Source organism: Carettochelys insculpta, chromosome 4 (genome assembly GCF_033958435.1).
Source record: "Carettochelys insculpta isolate YL-2023 chromosome 4, ASM3395843v1, whole genome shotgun sequence".
Lineage (NCBI taxonomy): Eukaryota > Metazoa > Chordata > Testudines > Carettochelyidae > Carettochelys > Carettochelys insculpta.
This window is the reverse complement of record NC_134140.1, coordinates 139,298,050-139,313,755: the sequence shown is the minus strand read 5'-3', so window position 1 is coordinate 139,313,755 and position 15,706 is coordinate 139,298,050. Positions and strand designations below refer to the sequence as shown.

Sequence of the window (15,706 nt, the reverse complement as noted above, 5' to 3'; positions counted from 1 at the left end):
TGTAAAGGGAAATCATGACTCACCAATCTACTAGAATTCCTTGAGGGGGTCAACAAGCATGTGAACAACAGGGATCCAGTGGATATAGAGAACTTCAGGTTTTTCATAAAGCCTTTAACAGGGTCCTTCACAAAAGGCTCTTATGTAAAGAAAGTTGTCATGGGATAAGAGGGAAGGTCCTCTCATGGATCGGTAACTGGTTAAAAGGTAGGAAAAAAGGGTTGCTATAAATGATTGGTTTTCAGAATAGAGTTATATAGAGGCATCCCCCCCGGGATCCATTCTGGGACCAAAGCATTTCTGCATATTTATAAATTATCTGGAGAAGGGGGTAAACAGTGTGGTGCAAAATTTGCAGATGATACTGCACTTCTCAAGATAGTTGAGCCACAGGCAGACTGAAGAGGTACTAAAGTATCTCTCAAAACTGGGATCTGATGAAGTGGGTCTGTCCCATAAAAACTCATCACCAAATAAATCATTTTGTTAGCTTTTAAAGTGCTACATTTCTGCTCCTTTGTTTTGCTGGTCAAAAAAATGGCAGATGAAATTTATTGTTTATGAATGTAAAATAATGCCCATTGAAAAACATAATCCCAACTATACATATAGAAAGATGGAGTTAAATTAACGGTTAACGCTCAAGAAAGAGATCTTGGAGTCACTGTGTATAGTTGTCTTTAAACATACTTGGTGTACCATGGCAGTCAAAGAAACAAACAATCATTAAGAATGGATAAATAACAAGACAGAAAATTCAGTCCTTCTGTACAAATCCATGGTATGCCCATATCTTGCATACTGTGTACAGTTAGTCACTCCACCTAAAAATTTTTTTTTGAGTTGGAATAGGTTCAGAAAGGGCAATTAAAATGAGTAGGGTTATGGAGCGACTTCTGTATAAGCAGAGATTAATAAGATGGCCTTTTCAGCTTGGAAAAAAGGTGACAAACGGATGAGGGTTATGATCTGAAAATCATGAGTGGTGTACAGACAGTTGATACAGAAGGGCTATTTATTCCTTCTTATAACCAAAGAACTAAGGATCACCAAATAAAATTAATAGGCAGCAGGTTTCAGACAAATAAAAGGAATTATTTCTTCACACAACAGTCAGGCAAAGATTATAATGGGTCAAAAAAGCATTAGATATAGTCATGAAGAATACAGTAATAGCTATGTGGCACAGCTCTATTAGAGGATGGGCGGGGATGGTGTCCCTAGCCTCTGTTTGCCAGAAACTGGGAACGAGTGATGGAATGGATCACGTGATTACCAGTTCTGTTCATCCCTCTAGGGCACATGGCCCTGGCCGATGTCATAAGACGGGATACTGGGTTAGATGGACCTTTGGTCTGTCCTAGTATAGCTATTCTTATGTTCTCTTCCCTGCCACTGATATGTCCCTTTTATTTTCCCCAGAGGAAGAAACTGGTGATTTGTTGCTGTGACATTATGGGAGAAAAAGAAAACACCAGACTGGAGTCTCTTTCCTAGCTGGATTACTGTTTCCCAGTAACTTCGCAAGATCTGTGTTCATGCACAAGAAGAGTTAAAATGTTTTCAAGGACTAAATGCCGTGGCTTGCTAAAGAACAAAAGAAAAAATATTTTACACTTGAACGTCAAAATCTTCATCATCCTCCAAGAAAGAGCTGGTTGACAAACGAACGTTGTGAATGGCTTCTCAGGGATTGTTTGCTGAACTCAAATAGCCATAATTATGGGATTGATCGCAGTATTTACAGCACTCCAGAATGGGTCTATTTCATGTGAAAGAGGGATCACTCAACCAAAATTTACTGCTGTTCAGTAATTAGTGTAGAACATTGTAGTGTATCTTTATTTTTGTATTCTGCAAAACCATTTTATTTTCTATGCAGTTTAAAATTTCCAGTGTTAGTGACTACTGGGTGCAATATTCTGCATGAGAGCCCTGCTAAATAGCTCTTAGGTTTTTGGTTTGTTTTCACTGTATTCAAATATTGCTCACTGGTCTTGTGCTCCTTACACACATTTGCTGACTTGGTATACTCCAGGCTATGAATGTTGAACAGCTCATCAGCGAAGCTGCTGCTGGAGATAATTCTCCCTCTCCATGATGAGGATATGCTGCCTGATGTTAATCATGTATTTCTTCTCTTTGCTGCCAAGAACTCCACCACCCCCCAAAAAAAAAAAAAGAAATCTCACAGCCTGAGGCAGAACAAAGTGGTGGGAGCCAGAAGCTGTTGTTTTGAAAATATTCTTGCTTCTGAGTGCCGTGCTTAAGCATAGTACAATGATAAGGAGCAAGGGAACTAGGAGTTCAGTGAAAATAAGCTATGGCTAAGGATAGGTGAAACACCAGTGAGATTGATGTCACTGACCTCACAAAGGCGGATTTGATATTAAGGAGTGCTAGGGAAAGATGTGCAGGGAAACATACAATTTCAGCCTGAATGCACACCCCTGACTATCGTATTGTGCTTGGGAGATAATGAACTGCTGCAGTCAAGCAGGGATTTAAACCACTAGGGTGTCCAATACTATCTATGGGCCCTTGGAGGCAGGTCAGGGCACTGTTGTCTTTGAAAATGTGTTATGAAGAAATAAAGTGCACTGACTGTTTCAGAGACATTAATGGGGAATTTCAGCCCTTTTTAAGTAAGAGGATAAATGTATAGTAGCTAATATTTTCAACTAGAGAGCGCACATTGTGCTTACTAATGTTTCCAGTCTTCAGCTTGCTGGTTGAGCTGTGTTCTACAGACCTAGCACAGTTCAAAAGGCTACAGAAAAGCAAACCAATAAATCACTTACCCTTGGGGCAACAATGAGAGGCAGATAGCATCATTATTTTTGGAGTGTGACCAGTAGCATTTTATATTGTATTTAGAAGCGGGTTTGCAGGACTGAAGTGTTGGTTAAGTCACTCTGTGCTTACTTTACATGTTGACAGAAAATGTGCATACCTACATGTACGTAATCAGAGAGGGCATGGAAAGTTGGGAACTCTGCCAGTGGGTATTACTTTATATATCTTATATAATGAGGAATTTGGAGTATTCTTGTAGTACTGAATTGTTGCTAGACCGTATGCATCCCTTTTGTAATTGCATTGACATCTTTGGAGTCCTTACCAGAGAGGAGTTTGACTCCTTGGTTCCCGTTTCTGCTGTCTGCTTTGCCTACAGCCAGAGCTGGGCCGACTAGTCTCTTTGCAACGTACATCATTCTCTTCAGGTTCAGCCTTTGCTAAGTGCTTTAGGATTCAGTTTTAAATCTGAATACAGTTGAAGTTAAGAACTGATTGGGCTAATCAAGTGAGTTTGCACTCTAGTCCATAAAGGCAATTTAGGGTTCATGCACCAGGAATCAGAACTGAAACAGATGGTTCTCCATGGGCAGTCCCTGGTAAGGATTTTTGGTAACTGTGTATACCTTAAAAGGCAGAGCTGTGTTCAGCTTCTCTGGGTACATCAGCATATTTAGTCCCTGCTATAGTGCTTCTGACCAATAGCAGTTATGCCAGGGCAAATTATTTTTGTGCTGTTTCCTAAAACTGCCAAAGTGACAAAGGCTTTGCCCCCGGTGACAGGCACTGTTCTGAAGGGATGCAGAAAATGTATGAGAGTGGCTGAAGAAACAGGTGGAAATGCTTCTTTGCTGGGCAGGAACAGTCATCCTTCATGCAGTAAGCTTTTTCCTGTCTCACGACCTGGCAGCTCCAGAACCAGACACCCCAGGAACTCTGCTATTTAGACTCCAGGCTGGATCCTGCTGGGATAGCATCATTGGAGGAACTGTCAGATTCTTTCGGAAAGGCCAGAGTTCTATCCAGTAAGCACAAGAACAACGATTCTGACTAGGCAGGTCTTCCCATTGCAGAAAATGCCCCTTGAGCCTCTTCTGTCTTCTATTTGTGCCTTGTGTGGTAGAAAAGCCATGTCCCAAATTTGTGTCAAGGTTCTGCCCAAATGGTTTCCCCTCCTAAGAACTTCTGCTTATGTTCGGCTTGTCCCTGTTATTTGCACTCATGCAAGGACAGCAGCTGGTATTGGTGTAAAGCTGATGCTGCAGGTACAATTATCCATTAAGCTCCACAGCTGGGCAGAAAGTTACACAATATCCTTGCCAAAAAGATTGAAAATAAATCTGATCTTAACTTGAAACAAGGCCTCTCTTCCCATTCATTTAACTCAGGTCAGAATTGCCACCTTTTTTTTTTCCCTCAAAAATCTATTTCTGGTTCTGAACAGAGATGATAGTACACACCCTGCACACCTGGGATTTCATGATTAAGCCAGAGGCTGAGTACTACCTACTTTGGTAAAGTACAAATTCAGATCGATCCTACAACTCAACAAAGTGTAAACACTTTTTCTGTAACACTATGTGTGACCCTCTGGAACTCCAGCAGTCACTGTTTTGTATCTAAATATCAGAAAACATATAAACTCTACCTCTTTTTATTGGTGCTGTTTCTCAATGTGGGGGTGGTGGGTTGCAAGTGCTGGGCTGGCATTAGAGGGCAGCAAATACAGGCCCCATGAAGCTGAGACATTCTGAAACCTGAGTCCTGATACCAGGGGCTGCAATCAGACTCCTTAAAGCGGCTCAGTGGTTTGGAGACTGAGAGCCACTGATTTGGAGAACTGAGATATTGCAAACCAGTCCTTTGGTACAATCTTTGTTACCTTATTTCCACTGAAGACCACTACAGGGTTACACTCATATGTATTTTATTAAATGCCACTGTTGGATTAACGGAAAAAAGAGAATTGGCTTTCAAGCATACACACACACCGCTACATGCATATCCTCCTGCTCTCATACACTTACACGCAAAGAGTGGCATAGATACAGTGGAGAAAGTGAAGGAATAGTGAGTCCAGTGTGTCTGCCTGGAGTCACAAATCTGGGGTGGCAAGGCAATTGCATGACCCCTCTTGTCAGCTTGTGCTCTCTTGTCAGACTAGTATTTAAGGAGCAATCTACCATCCATGGAGAGGAGCTGCTTCCTGCAGTATGGTGACGGCAAGAAAAACACAACCTTCTAATGTCTGACTGTCCCAGGATATGGTATGACCATGAAACATCGCCACTGTCCCAGGATTCTGTATGACTCTCTGAGGCAGTGGGTCTTTGCCCATGAAAGCTTATGCTGCAAAAAAGTCTGTTAGTCCATAAGGTGCCACATGATTTCTCATTGTTTTTATATGACCATGAATCATCAGCTAACAGCAGTGGAACTTTTATCTTCTCTTGATGGGGCTTCCGGCTCTTCTGTGGGTTCTTTTGTAGGATTCAGCTCTTATTATTCTCTAGCTGTCAAGGTGCTGCTATCAGACAGGCTGGCTTTGGAGACTAATTTCATTGCACATGCACCCATATTTACGCTTTCCTCACTCATACAAAGGACAGCTCACTTCAGAGAAAGCAATTTCTTTTACAAAGGAACAGCCAGGATTTCTGACAGACTTAAGGTATATAAACTATTTCTTACTAATAATACTTAATATAGACTATATATATAGACTTTTCTGAAAGAATTTCTTTCGAAGGAGTACATCCACACACAAAAAAGCTGATTGAAAAAGTGATCTGCTCTTTCAAAAGAACATCCACACAGCCCCTGCTCTTTTGAAAGAATGGCCAGGGATCGAAAAAGCAGGCACCATGAGGACTGCTCTTTCAGGAAAAAAAAAGACCCGCAGAGAGTCTACACACATTTTCTTTTGAGAGAACCTTTGGAAAGAAGGTGCTCTTCCTGAAACGGGAGTGGAAGAGTGCTTTTGAAAGGCGCACCATGTTCTCTCAATTTAATTTTGAAAATGCTTTTTGTGTATAGACGTTCCTTTGCATATTTCAAAAGAGCCTCTTTCAAAAAATATTTCAAAAGAACTTGCTAGTGTAGATGTGGCCTATCTTAATACCTAGCTGCTGCTACAAAACAAGGCTTATGAAACAAAATATAATTATATAGAAAAGCTAAATCTATAAACACAGCTACAAGACTTACTACCAACATACTTAATGTTCATATAAATAAATGCTAAAATACTACATCTTGGCTACGTTATTTCGTACATAAACTCACACTCCTTTATGATGAGATGCTACATAGCTCAAAGGTTGTCTAATGCAATAACTTAAAGTTACAAACACACATCCGCAGTATACTGGGTTGGAGAGAGGCTTTTTGTCTTTGGCTCCTCTCTTCCTTTTAGGGTTACAAGACGACCTTGGCTCTCTTGAGCCGAACAACTATCAGACAATCTCTTGCTATTCCCTTCCAGGGGCTGTGATGTGTCTTCTGTCAGCAAACTCTTCTGGTATCGACAGTATCTAAGCATGCTGAATATGGTGCATCATTAACAAACCTGGAAACATGGATTCATGGCAGGAGAATATGAAAAGGCGCTGGGAATTACAGTAGATGAGAAGCTGGATATGAGCCAACAGTGTGCCCTTGTAGCCAAGAAGATTAGCAGCGTACCAGGGCGCATTAGGAGCAGCACTGCCAGCAGATCTGGGGAAGTGATTATTCCCCTTTATTTGACATTGGTGAGGTTGCATCTGGAGTACTGCATCCAATTCTGAGCTCCCCATTACAGAAAGGATATGGATGCACTGAAGATTCCAGCAGAGGGTGACAAAAATGGTTAGGGGGCTGGAGCACACAATTTGAGGAGAGGCTGAGGGATTTGGGCTTTAGCCTATAGAACAATGAGCGGGAATTTGATAGCAGCCTTCAACTACGTGAAAGGGGAGGAGGCAGAGAAGTCGAAAGAGGACAGAGAGAGAGGCTGTTCTCTGTGATGACAGATGATAGAATGAGGACCAATGGTCTCAGGTTGCAATGGGAGAGGTCTAGGTTGGATATTAGGAAAAACTATGTCACTAGGAGCGTGGTGAAGCTCTGGAATAAGTTACCAAGGGAGGAGGTAGCATCTCCTTCCCTAGAGGTCTTTAAGTCTCAACTTGATAAAGCCCTGGCTTAGACCATTTAGTTGGGATTGATGCTGCTTTCAGAGGGAGGTAGGACAGGAGTATGGACTCAATAACCTCCTGAGGTCTCTTCTAACCTTATGATTCTGTGAAGTGTTGTGAAAGACATTTTGGAAAATAAATATTTTAATTTTCTGTATCCAGCCCAGTTACCAGTCACATTTCTGAGCTGGTCTACAATTCCATTTTCTCTTTAACAGTTAATTTCTAACTAGAGATGGACCCAAAAGTAGCACACAATCTAAACCGCTCTGTAATATGAGGATGATCACCGCTAGGTCCAGATTTCAACTTCACAGCGCAGGTTTATTTTTATGATAGGCCAGTTCAGAACGCCAAATCTCAACCAGTTTGTGAAATGGCTTCGGTTTGGATTTGAAGTTTAGGAACTTTTTGATCAAAACTTCACAGCTGAGCCCTTCTGCTGTTAATAGTTCAAAGTTTAACAATGTGAGTTCCCAGTTTTTATTATTTATTATAATATATTCCAATATTAAGGTCTCAATCTAGCAAACCTTTAAGCATATATTCAGTTATAAGCATCTAAGTGGTTAATTGAAATCAGTGCAACTGCTCAAGTGCTCAGGCTTCATATTTAAATATTCTCATGGATTAGTGCCTTTGGGGGAAAAAAAGTCTTAAATTTATAGGGGAACCCCCAGGTCCCCATCATTCCTGGCCCCTGCTGCCTCTTCATCCCTCTTCCCTCTTGGTGGGATGACGCGCAGGACTGGAGCGCTGTCATGAAAGGGTATAAACTGTTCAGGAAGAACAGGCATGGGAGAAAAGGAGAAGGGGTTGCACTGTATGAAAGAGAGTACTATGATTGCTTGGAACTCCAGTACATAGAGGGAGAAAAGTCTGTTGAGAATCTATCGGTCAAGCTTAGTGATGTAGGCAGCACTGGAGATGTGGTGGTTGGTGTCTGCTCCAGGCCACCAAATCAGGATGATGAGGTAGATGAGGCTTTTTTTGGACAACTGAGAGAAGTTTCCGGATCGCAGGCTTGCGTTATCATGGGGGACTTTAATTACCCTAACATCTGTTGGGAGACCAATATGGTGGTACACAAGCAGTCCAGGAAGTTTCTGGAGAATGTTGGGGATCAATTCTTGGTACAAGTACTGAAGGACCCGACCAGAGGTTGTGTGCGGCTCAACCTGCTGCTTCCAAACGGAGGAACTAATAGGGACGGTAGAGATGGGTGACAACCTGGGAAGCAGTGATCACGAGATGGTAGACTTCAGGATCCTGACCAAAGGAAGAAAAGAGAGCAGGAAATTACACACCTTGGACTTCATCAAAGCAGACTTTAACTCCTTCAGGAACCTGATGGGCAGAATCCCCGGGGATGCTACCATAAAGGGAAAAGGAGTCCAGGAAAACTGGCAGTATTTTAAGGAAGCCCTATTGAAGGCGCAGAAAGAAACCGTTCCGATGCACAGCAAGAGAAGTAAATATGGTAGGAGACCAGACTGGCTTACTGGGGAAATCCTTGGAAAACTTAGGCACAAAAAGGGAGCTTACAAAAAGTAGAAACTGGAACAGATGTCTAGGGAGGGATATAAATGTATAGGTCAAAAATGTAGGGCAGTTATCAGGAAGGCAAAAGCGCAACTAGAATTGCGACTCATGAGGAATGTGAAGGATGACAAGAAAAGTTTCTACAGGCATGTTAGCAAGAAGAAGGTGATCAGAGAGGGTGTGGGGCCCCTACTAGATGAGGGAGGTAACCCAGTGACAGATGATGTAGGGAAAGCTGAAGTCCTTAATGCTTTCTTTACCTCTGTCTTCACGGACAAGGACAGCTCCCAGACTAATGTGATAAGTGATGCAGTGTGGGATGAAGGTGGACAGCCTTTGGTGGGGAAAGAACAAGTTAGGAGCTATCTAAAAAAGCGAAACGTACATAAATCCATGGGCCCAGACCTAGTCCATCCGAGGGTTCTGAGGGAGTTGGCATATGCCGTTGACAAGCCCTTGGCCATTATCTTTGAAAAGTCATGGAGATCACGAGAGATCCCAGATGATGAAAAAGGCAAATGTAGTGCCCATCTTTAAGAAAGGGAAGAAGGATGATCGAGGGAATGATAGGCTGGTCAGTCTTACATCAATCCCTGGAAAAATCATGGAGGGGCTCCTCAAGGAAGTCATTTTGAGGCACTTGGAGGAGGGGAAAGCGGTCAGGAATAGTCAGCATGGATTCATGAAGGGCAAGTCATGCCTGACCAATCTGATTAGTTTTTATGATGCGATAACTGGCTCTGTGGATAGGGGAAAATCAATGGATGTGATTTATCTTGACTTTAGCAAAGCTTTTGATATGGTCTCCCACAACATTCTTGTCAGCGAGTTAAAGGCATGTGGATTCGATAACTGGATGGTAAGATGGATAGAAAGCTGGCTAGAAGGTCGGGCCCAGCGGGTAGTGATCAACAGCTCCATGTCGGGATGGCGGTCGATTTCTAGTGGAGTGCCCCAAGGTTCGGGTCTGGGGCCTGTTCTGTTCAACATATTTATCAGTGACCTGGATGAGGGGCTGGATTGCACCCTCAGCAAGTTTGCGGATCACACTAAGCTAGGAGGAGAGGTAAGCTGTGTTTACACGTGCACGCTACTTCAAAGTAGCGGCACTAACTTCAAAATAGCGCCCGTCACGGCTACACGTGTTGGGCGCTATTTTGAAGTTAACTTCTACGTTAGGTGGCAAGACGTCGAAGCCGCTATCCTCATCAGGAGATAGGAATACCGCCCTACTTCGATGTTCAACGTCGAAGTAGGGACCGTGTAGTCGTTGCGCGTCCCGCAACGTCGAAATTGCGGGGTCCTCCATGGCGGCCATCAGCTGAGGGGTTGAGAGACGCTCTCTCTAGCCCCTCAGCTCAATGGTGGCCGCGTGGAGCGGCCCCTTAAAGGTCCCCTCCCCCTCCCTTCCTGTGCAGGAAGCTGGGGGAACGTGCAGGTGGCAGCCTAGACACGCGGCGAGCCTGCACGTCCCTCAGCCACCCAGAACAGGGCCAGCACCTGCCATGGCTGCCCGGCAGCCCCCCCAGTGCCCCCAGGGGAGCCCCCCCCAGGGGAGCCAAAGCAGCCAGGCCAGCCAGCCCGGCAGCCAGGCTGGGAAGCGGCAGCGGGGCCCCTCCTGGACAGAGGCTGAGCTGCGGGACCTGCTGGAGCTCTGGAGCGAGGAGGAGGTGCTCCAGGTAATGGGGAGCAAGACGTGGAACGCGGATGCGTTCGCTCGGCTGTCCGCGGGCCTGGCCGCCTGGGGTCACCCTGCCCACACTCTTGACCACGTCAGGAGTAAGGTTAAGGAGCTGCGGCAGGGTTACGCCCGGGCCCGGGATGCGGCCGACCGATCTGGGGCCGCCCCCGTCACTTGCCCCTTTTACAGGGAGCTCAGGGACATCCTGGGCCCCCCGGCACACCTCCTCCCCTCCAGCCACCCTTGCTACTTCGGCCGACAAGCCCCAGCAGGCCCTTCAGCCGGAGTCCGCCCCGGAGGTAAGCCCCGCCCCCTGCCCCCCCCCCCCCCCCCCGGAGCCCACCCCCGGGCCATCGCGGCAGGAGGAGCGGGGGCTCGTCCTCCACAGAATCTGGGCTGCAGATCCTCCTCCTGCCTTCCCGGAGCAGCAGCCGGGCCTCCACCCCACCGGGGATCTCCGGACTGTGGGAGTGGACCGACAGGTATGTACCCCTCTCTGGTGTACACCCCTGGGCTTGAGGGGCGGGGGTAATAGCTATGTGTCCAGGGCCCCCCACATGCTCACATAGCCATGGCCCCAAGGACACCAGGGCCATGGCCCTCACAGCAGTGCATCAGCCCCTGCCCCCCCGCCCCCACCACCCCACACGACAGTGCCATGCCCCATCCCCGGGTCAGGGGGGAGCGGAACCTCGAGGGGCCCCCAGGAGGAGGTGGTGGGACACCCCGCAGCAGCAGCAGCAGCAGCATGTGATGGAGTGGGGGGAGTGCAAAAGGGACACTCAGGCTAGATATGAGCAACAAGAGCCGAATAGCTCCCGGAGCAAAGGATGATCCTGGGGCTACAGCTGGCAGGTGACACCTCTGCTCTGGACAAAGAGGAGGGAGGAGTCGAGGTGGCTTTGAATCGGGGTCGGGGGTGGTGGGGGCCGCAGGTAGAGGCTAGGGGAAGGGAGAGCTGGAAGGCAGCCAGCCTGAGGAGGGGGAAAGCTACATCCCAGAGGGGCACCCCTTGGGGGTCTTCTCCCCAGGACGGGTTGGAAGGAATGTCTCTTCTGACAGCTGGTGCTGTCACTCCTGGGAGAAACTGGGCATCTGTGGCCTAAGAAACCTTTCCTGTCAGACCCTGCGGAGTGAAGTGAGAGTCGCTCCAACCAGGGGACGGGGTGCAGTGCAGGGGAACCCCTGAACCCCATCCATCACAGCAGCATCTCCCGGGGACGGGGATGGGGAACCTGCAGCACAGGGCTGGGGGGACAAAGGCCACAGCTCGGGGCCCACACTAACGCCTGTCTCCATTCTTCTCCCCCCCCACCCCCCCCGTGTCCCGCACCTGCACCATCGGAAGGACCGGAAGAGAGCGCCGGCGAGGCATCAGTCATCCCGGAGACCCCTCCGGGGCTACTGCTCCAGGCAAGCCCCTCGGCTGAGGACCGACCGGCCCCATGGCGGGCTAGACGGCGGACCCCGCACCACCACCACCAGCCGACGGCGACAGCCCCCCAGCTGCTGGCCATCCACCGTCGGCAGCTGGAGGTGGCGGAGCAGCGCCTGCGGGTGGAGCAACGCCACCTCAACCTGCAGGAGCGGGCGCTGGCCTGGCGCCAAGAGGCATGGGGAGCCTACATGGACAATTTCAAATGCCTTGTTGACTACCTGGCCCCCCCATGCCGCGCCGGCCGCCGCAGCACCCACCCTGACTGCTCCACCCGCCGCACCACCTGCTGCTCCGCTTGTCGCCGTCCTGTCCGCCGTCGCCCCGCCATCCACCAATGAGGGCCGGACCGCCGAGGGACCCCTGGAGCCACCTGAGACTGGCCAGGCATATCTTCCGGTCCGCCCCACCCCCAGCCAGTCCTGGACAGGGCTGCGGCCGCGGCGGAGCTCCTGGCCGCCCACCCCCAGTGCCGGACTTTAGGGGTGTGGGGCCTGGGACATGGCCCCCCCCCGCTTGTATATAGTTGATTTTTAAAAAAGGACTCTGAGGGACAGTTGTAGGTCTCTTTTTTTGTGCCCCCCTTTGCCCGGTCCCCCCCCATTTAAATAGTTCTCCCCTTTATCATCCCTGGTTTTCTTTTTAGTGAACAAACTTTTTTATTACTATTGTTTTCTTTGTACACATTACTTTTGTTACACACATCTTGTATATAGTTTGTTCTTGTTTTAATTCTAGTTCCAAAAAAAACAAAGTTCTCAACGACAAACCAGTTTAAGTTCAGCCACAAGTGCGTGCTGTCATTTGTCCAGCAAAAGTGTGTGTGGGGGGGGGTGCGGTTGGGTGCTCCATGGTGTGGGCGTTGGTGTGGAGGAAGGGGTGGGCAGTGGGGGGGGCCTGGCAGAGTTCACCACGCGGCCTCATCATCGAAGTGGGCCCACAGGGCCTCCCGGACCCGGGTCCCTTCGGGGTCCACCTGCCGACTGGGGACAGCGGGTGGCTGCACGTCGGCCCTGCCCCCCTCCACAGCCCAGCCCTGGAAAAAGGCCTCCCCCTTGCTCTCCACCATATTGTGCAGGGCACAGCAGGCACCCACAATCTGGGGGATGTTGTTGGGGCCCGCATCCAGGTGGGTCAGGAGACATCTCCAGTGTCCTTTCAGGCGGCCAAATGAGCGCTCCACCACCTGGTGCACGTGGTTCAGGCGCTGGTTGAAGCGCTCCTGGCTAGCGGAGAGATGGCCCGTGTGCAGGTGCATGAGCCAGGGCCGGAGGGGGTATGTCACATCTGCGATGACGCAGAGGGGCATGGTGGTGTCCCCCACAGGGAGCTCCCGCTGGGGGATGTAGGTCCCCGCCTCCAGCTGGCGGCACAGGCCCAAGTTTCGGAAAACCCGGGCGTCGTGGGTGCTGCCAGGCCAGCCCACATAAATGTCCTGGAAACGGCCCCAGCTGTCCACCAAGGCCTGGAGGACCACAGAATGGTAGCCCTTGCGATTGATGTAGCGTCCTCCACTGTGATGTGGGGTGTGGATGGGGATGTGAGTCCCATCCAGAGCCCCGAAGCAATTGGGGAAGCCCAGGGTGGCAAAGCCTGCGATGGTGGCATCTGGGTCCTCCAGCCTCACGTGCCTGTGCAGGAGCATGGCGTTGATGGCACGCACAACCTGCAGGGAAAGCACATGGGAGAGCACCAATGGGGGTGAGCAGGGTGTGCATGGCCCTGCCCTCCCCCGCTCTGCCCTCCTCTGCCCTGCCCTGCCCTCCCCCGCCTTGCCCTGCTCTTCCCTCCTCTGCCCGGGCCCCCCCCTCCCCTGCCCTGCCCTCCCCCCGTGGGTCCTCTTACCTCCATGAGGACAGCCCCGACAGTGGCCTTGCCGACACCAAACTGCTGTCCCATGGATTGGTAGCTGTCTGGAGTGGCCAGCTTCCAGACAGCGATGCCGACCCTTTTCTCCACAGGGAGGGCACGCCGCATGGCAGTGTCCTGGTGCCTGAGTGCGGGGGTGAGCCACTGGCACAGCTCCATAAATGTCTGCCGGCTCATCCTGAAGTTCCTGAGCCAGTGGTCGTCGTCCCACTCCTCAAGCACCAGCCGCTCCCACCAGTCGGTGCTGGTGGAGTAGCTCCACAGTCGCCGGCGTGTGAGGCGGGGGGGGGGGCGGGCGGGGTGCTGCAGGGTTGGGGGTTGAGCCCTGCTGCCCTGCGGGCAGCTCCTCCTCTGGTGTAGCAAGGAGGTGCTCAGCTGCCTCCCGCGTGGCATGGATCAGGGTGAGCCCTGCTCCTGCCGGGAGGGCTGGGTGGACCTCTGGCGGCTGCTGCTGCTGCTGCTGGGGGTCCATGCTTGCGTCGCCCGGGGTCTGTGTGCCTATGGCTCCTCAGACCGCGTGCTGTGCAGGCTGAGTGTGTCTGGGAGGGGCCCTTTAAGGGAGCAGCTAGCTGTTGCTCCGGAAGCGCTAGTCCACCCTGTGACCCTGTCTGCAGCTGTGCCTGGCATCCCTATTTCGATGTGTGCTACTTTGGTGTGTAGACGTTCCCTCGCAGCGCCTATTTCGATGTGGTGCTGCGCAACGTTGATGTTGAACGTCGACGTTGCCAGCCCTGGAGGACATGTAGACGTTATTCATCGAAATAGACTATTTCGATGTTGCTACATCGAAATAAGCTATTTCGATGTAGGCTTCACATGTAGACGTAGCCGTAGATACGGTGGAGGGTACGGATAGGGTCCAAAGTAACTTGGACAAATTGGAAGATTGGGACGCAAGAATGCTGATGAGGTTCAATAAGGACAAGTGCAGAGTTATGCACTTGGGTTGGAAGAATCCCAAGCATTGTTATAGGCTGGAAGTCCAAGTGGCTTAGTAGTAGTTCTGCAGAAAAGGAACTGGGAGTTGTAGTGGACAAGAAGCTGGACATGAGTCAACAGTGTGCCATTGTAGCCAAGAAGGCTAACGGCATATTAGGTTGCACCAAGAGGAGTGTTGCCAGTAGATCCAGAGAAGTGATTGTTCCTCTTTATTTGGCTTTGGTGAGGCTGCATCTGGAGTACTGTGTCCAGTTCTGGGCTCCCAATTATAGAAAGGATGTGGACACTCTGGAGGGGGGTCCAGCGGAGGGTGAGCAAAATAATTAGGGGGCTGGAGCATATGGCCTATGAAGAAAGGTTGAGGGAATTGGGACTGTTTAGTCTGCAGAAGAGAAGACTGAAGGTGTATTTGAAAACAGCCTTCAACTTACTGAAGGGAGGCTGCAAAGAGGCTGGAGACAGGCTGTTCACAGTGGTCACAGATGGCAAAACACAGAACAATGGTCTCAAATTGCGGTTCGAAGGTCCAGGTTGAACATTAGGAAAAACTTTTTCACGAGGAGGGTGGTGAAGTATTGGAATGGTCTACGCAGAGAAGTAGTGGAGTCTCCATCCCTGGAGGTGTTTAAGTCTCGCCTCGACAAAGCCCTGGCTGGGCTGATCTGATGGGTTTGGTCCTGCCTATGGCAGGGGCTGGACTTGATAGCTTTTTTAGGTCTTTTCCAGCTCTATTGTTCTATGATTCCTCCTACCCTCCCACCCCCATTTCTTCAAGCATCTTGCTGAGAACCCACTAGGCAGGCTCCACTGCTGAGCTGTTGTATCTGCTGCTGTCACCAGCCTGGTCTTGCTTCTGTGCTCCAGGTGCCACTTAGCAGAACTCATTGATGCTGGTGCCTTTCTCAGGGGCATCCCTCTGCTACACTGAGCCTAAGTCTCACCTTAGCAGAAGTGGGGGGTAGCTTATCCCAAGCATGGCCTCTGCAATAGGATGCCAAAGGCTACCTGGTGAAGACCCTGGGATACCCTCTGAAAAGTTTGTCTTTTCTTTGTTGCTGTTGTGTGTTAATGCATTGATGTCTGTGTTCCACGTCTGGGCAGCTGTCGCTGTCTGAAATCCTGGCAGGACTTGTAAGCTAGCCTCTGAAGCAGTGGTGCTATCTCCACAGGGCAAGAAGGCACCAGAGAAACTCTGGAAAGTTGCTATATGTCACTATTTAAGCATTCAAAATGTGTCAATGTTCCTAATCAAAATTTCCACAGAAT

General features: G+C 49.4%; 1 protein-coding gene across 4 annotated transcripts in view; it reads left to right on the top strand.

Annotated features, from left to right (window-relative positions):
• MFHAS1 (multifunctional ROCO family signaling regulator 1) overlaps positions 1-6,621 on the top strand; it is a 64,519-nt gene extending 57,898 nt beyond the window's left edge. For 2 of the 4 annotated variants that reach the window (XM_074993960.1, XM_074993958.1), the window contains one exon: positions 1,423-6,621. The gene's annotated coding sequence lies outside the window, so the exon portion shown is untranslated. The remainder of the gene's footprint in view (positions 1-1,422) is intronic. The other 2 variants (XM_074993959.1, XM_074993957.1) reach the window with 1 other exon arrangement.
• The last annotated feature ends 9,085 nt before the right edge of the window (positions 6,622-15,706 follow it).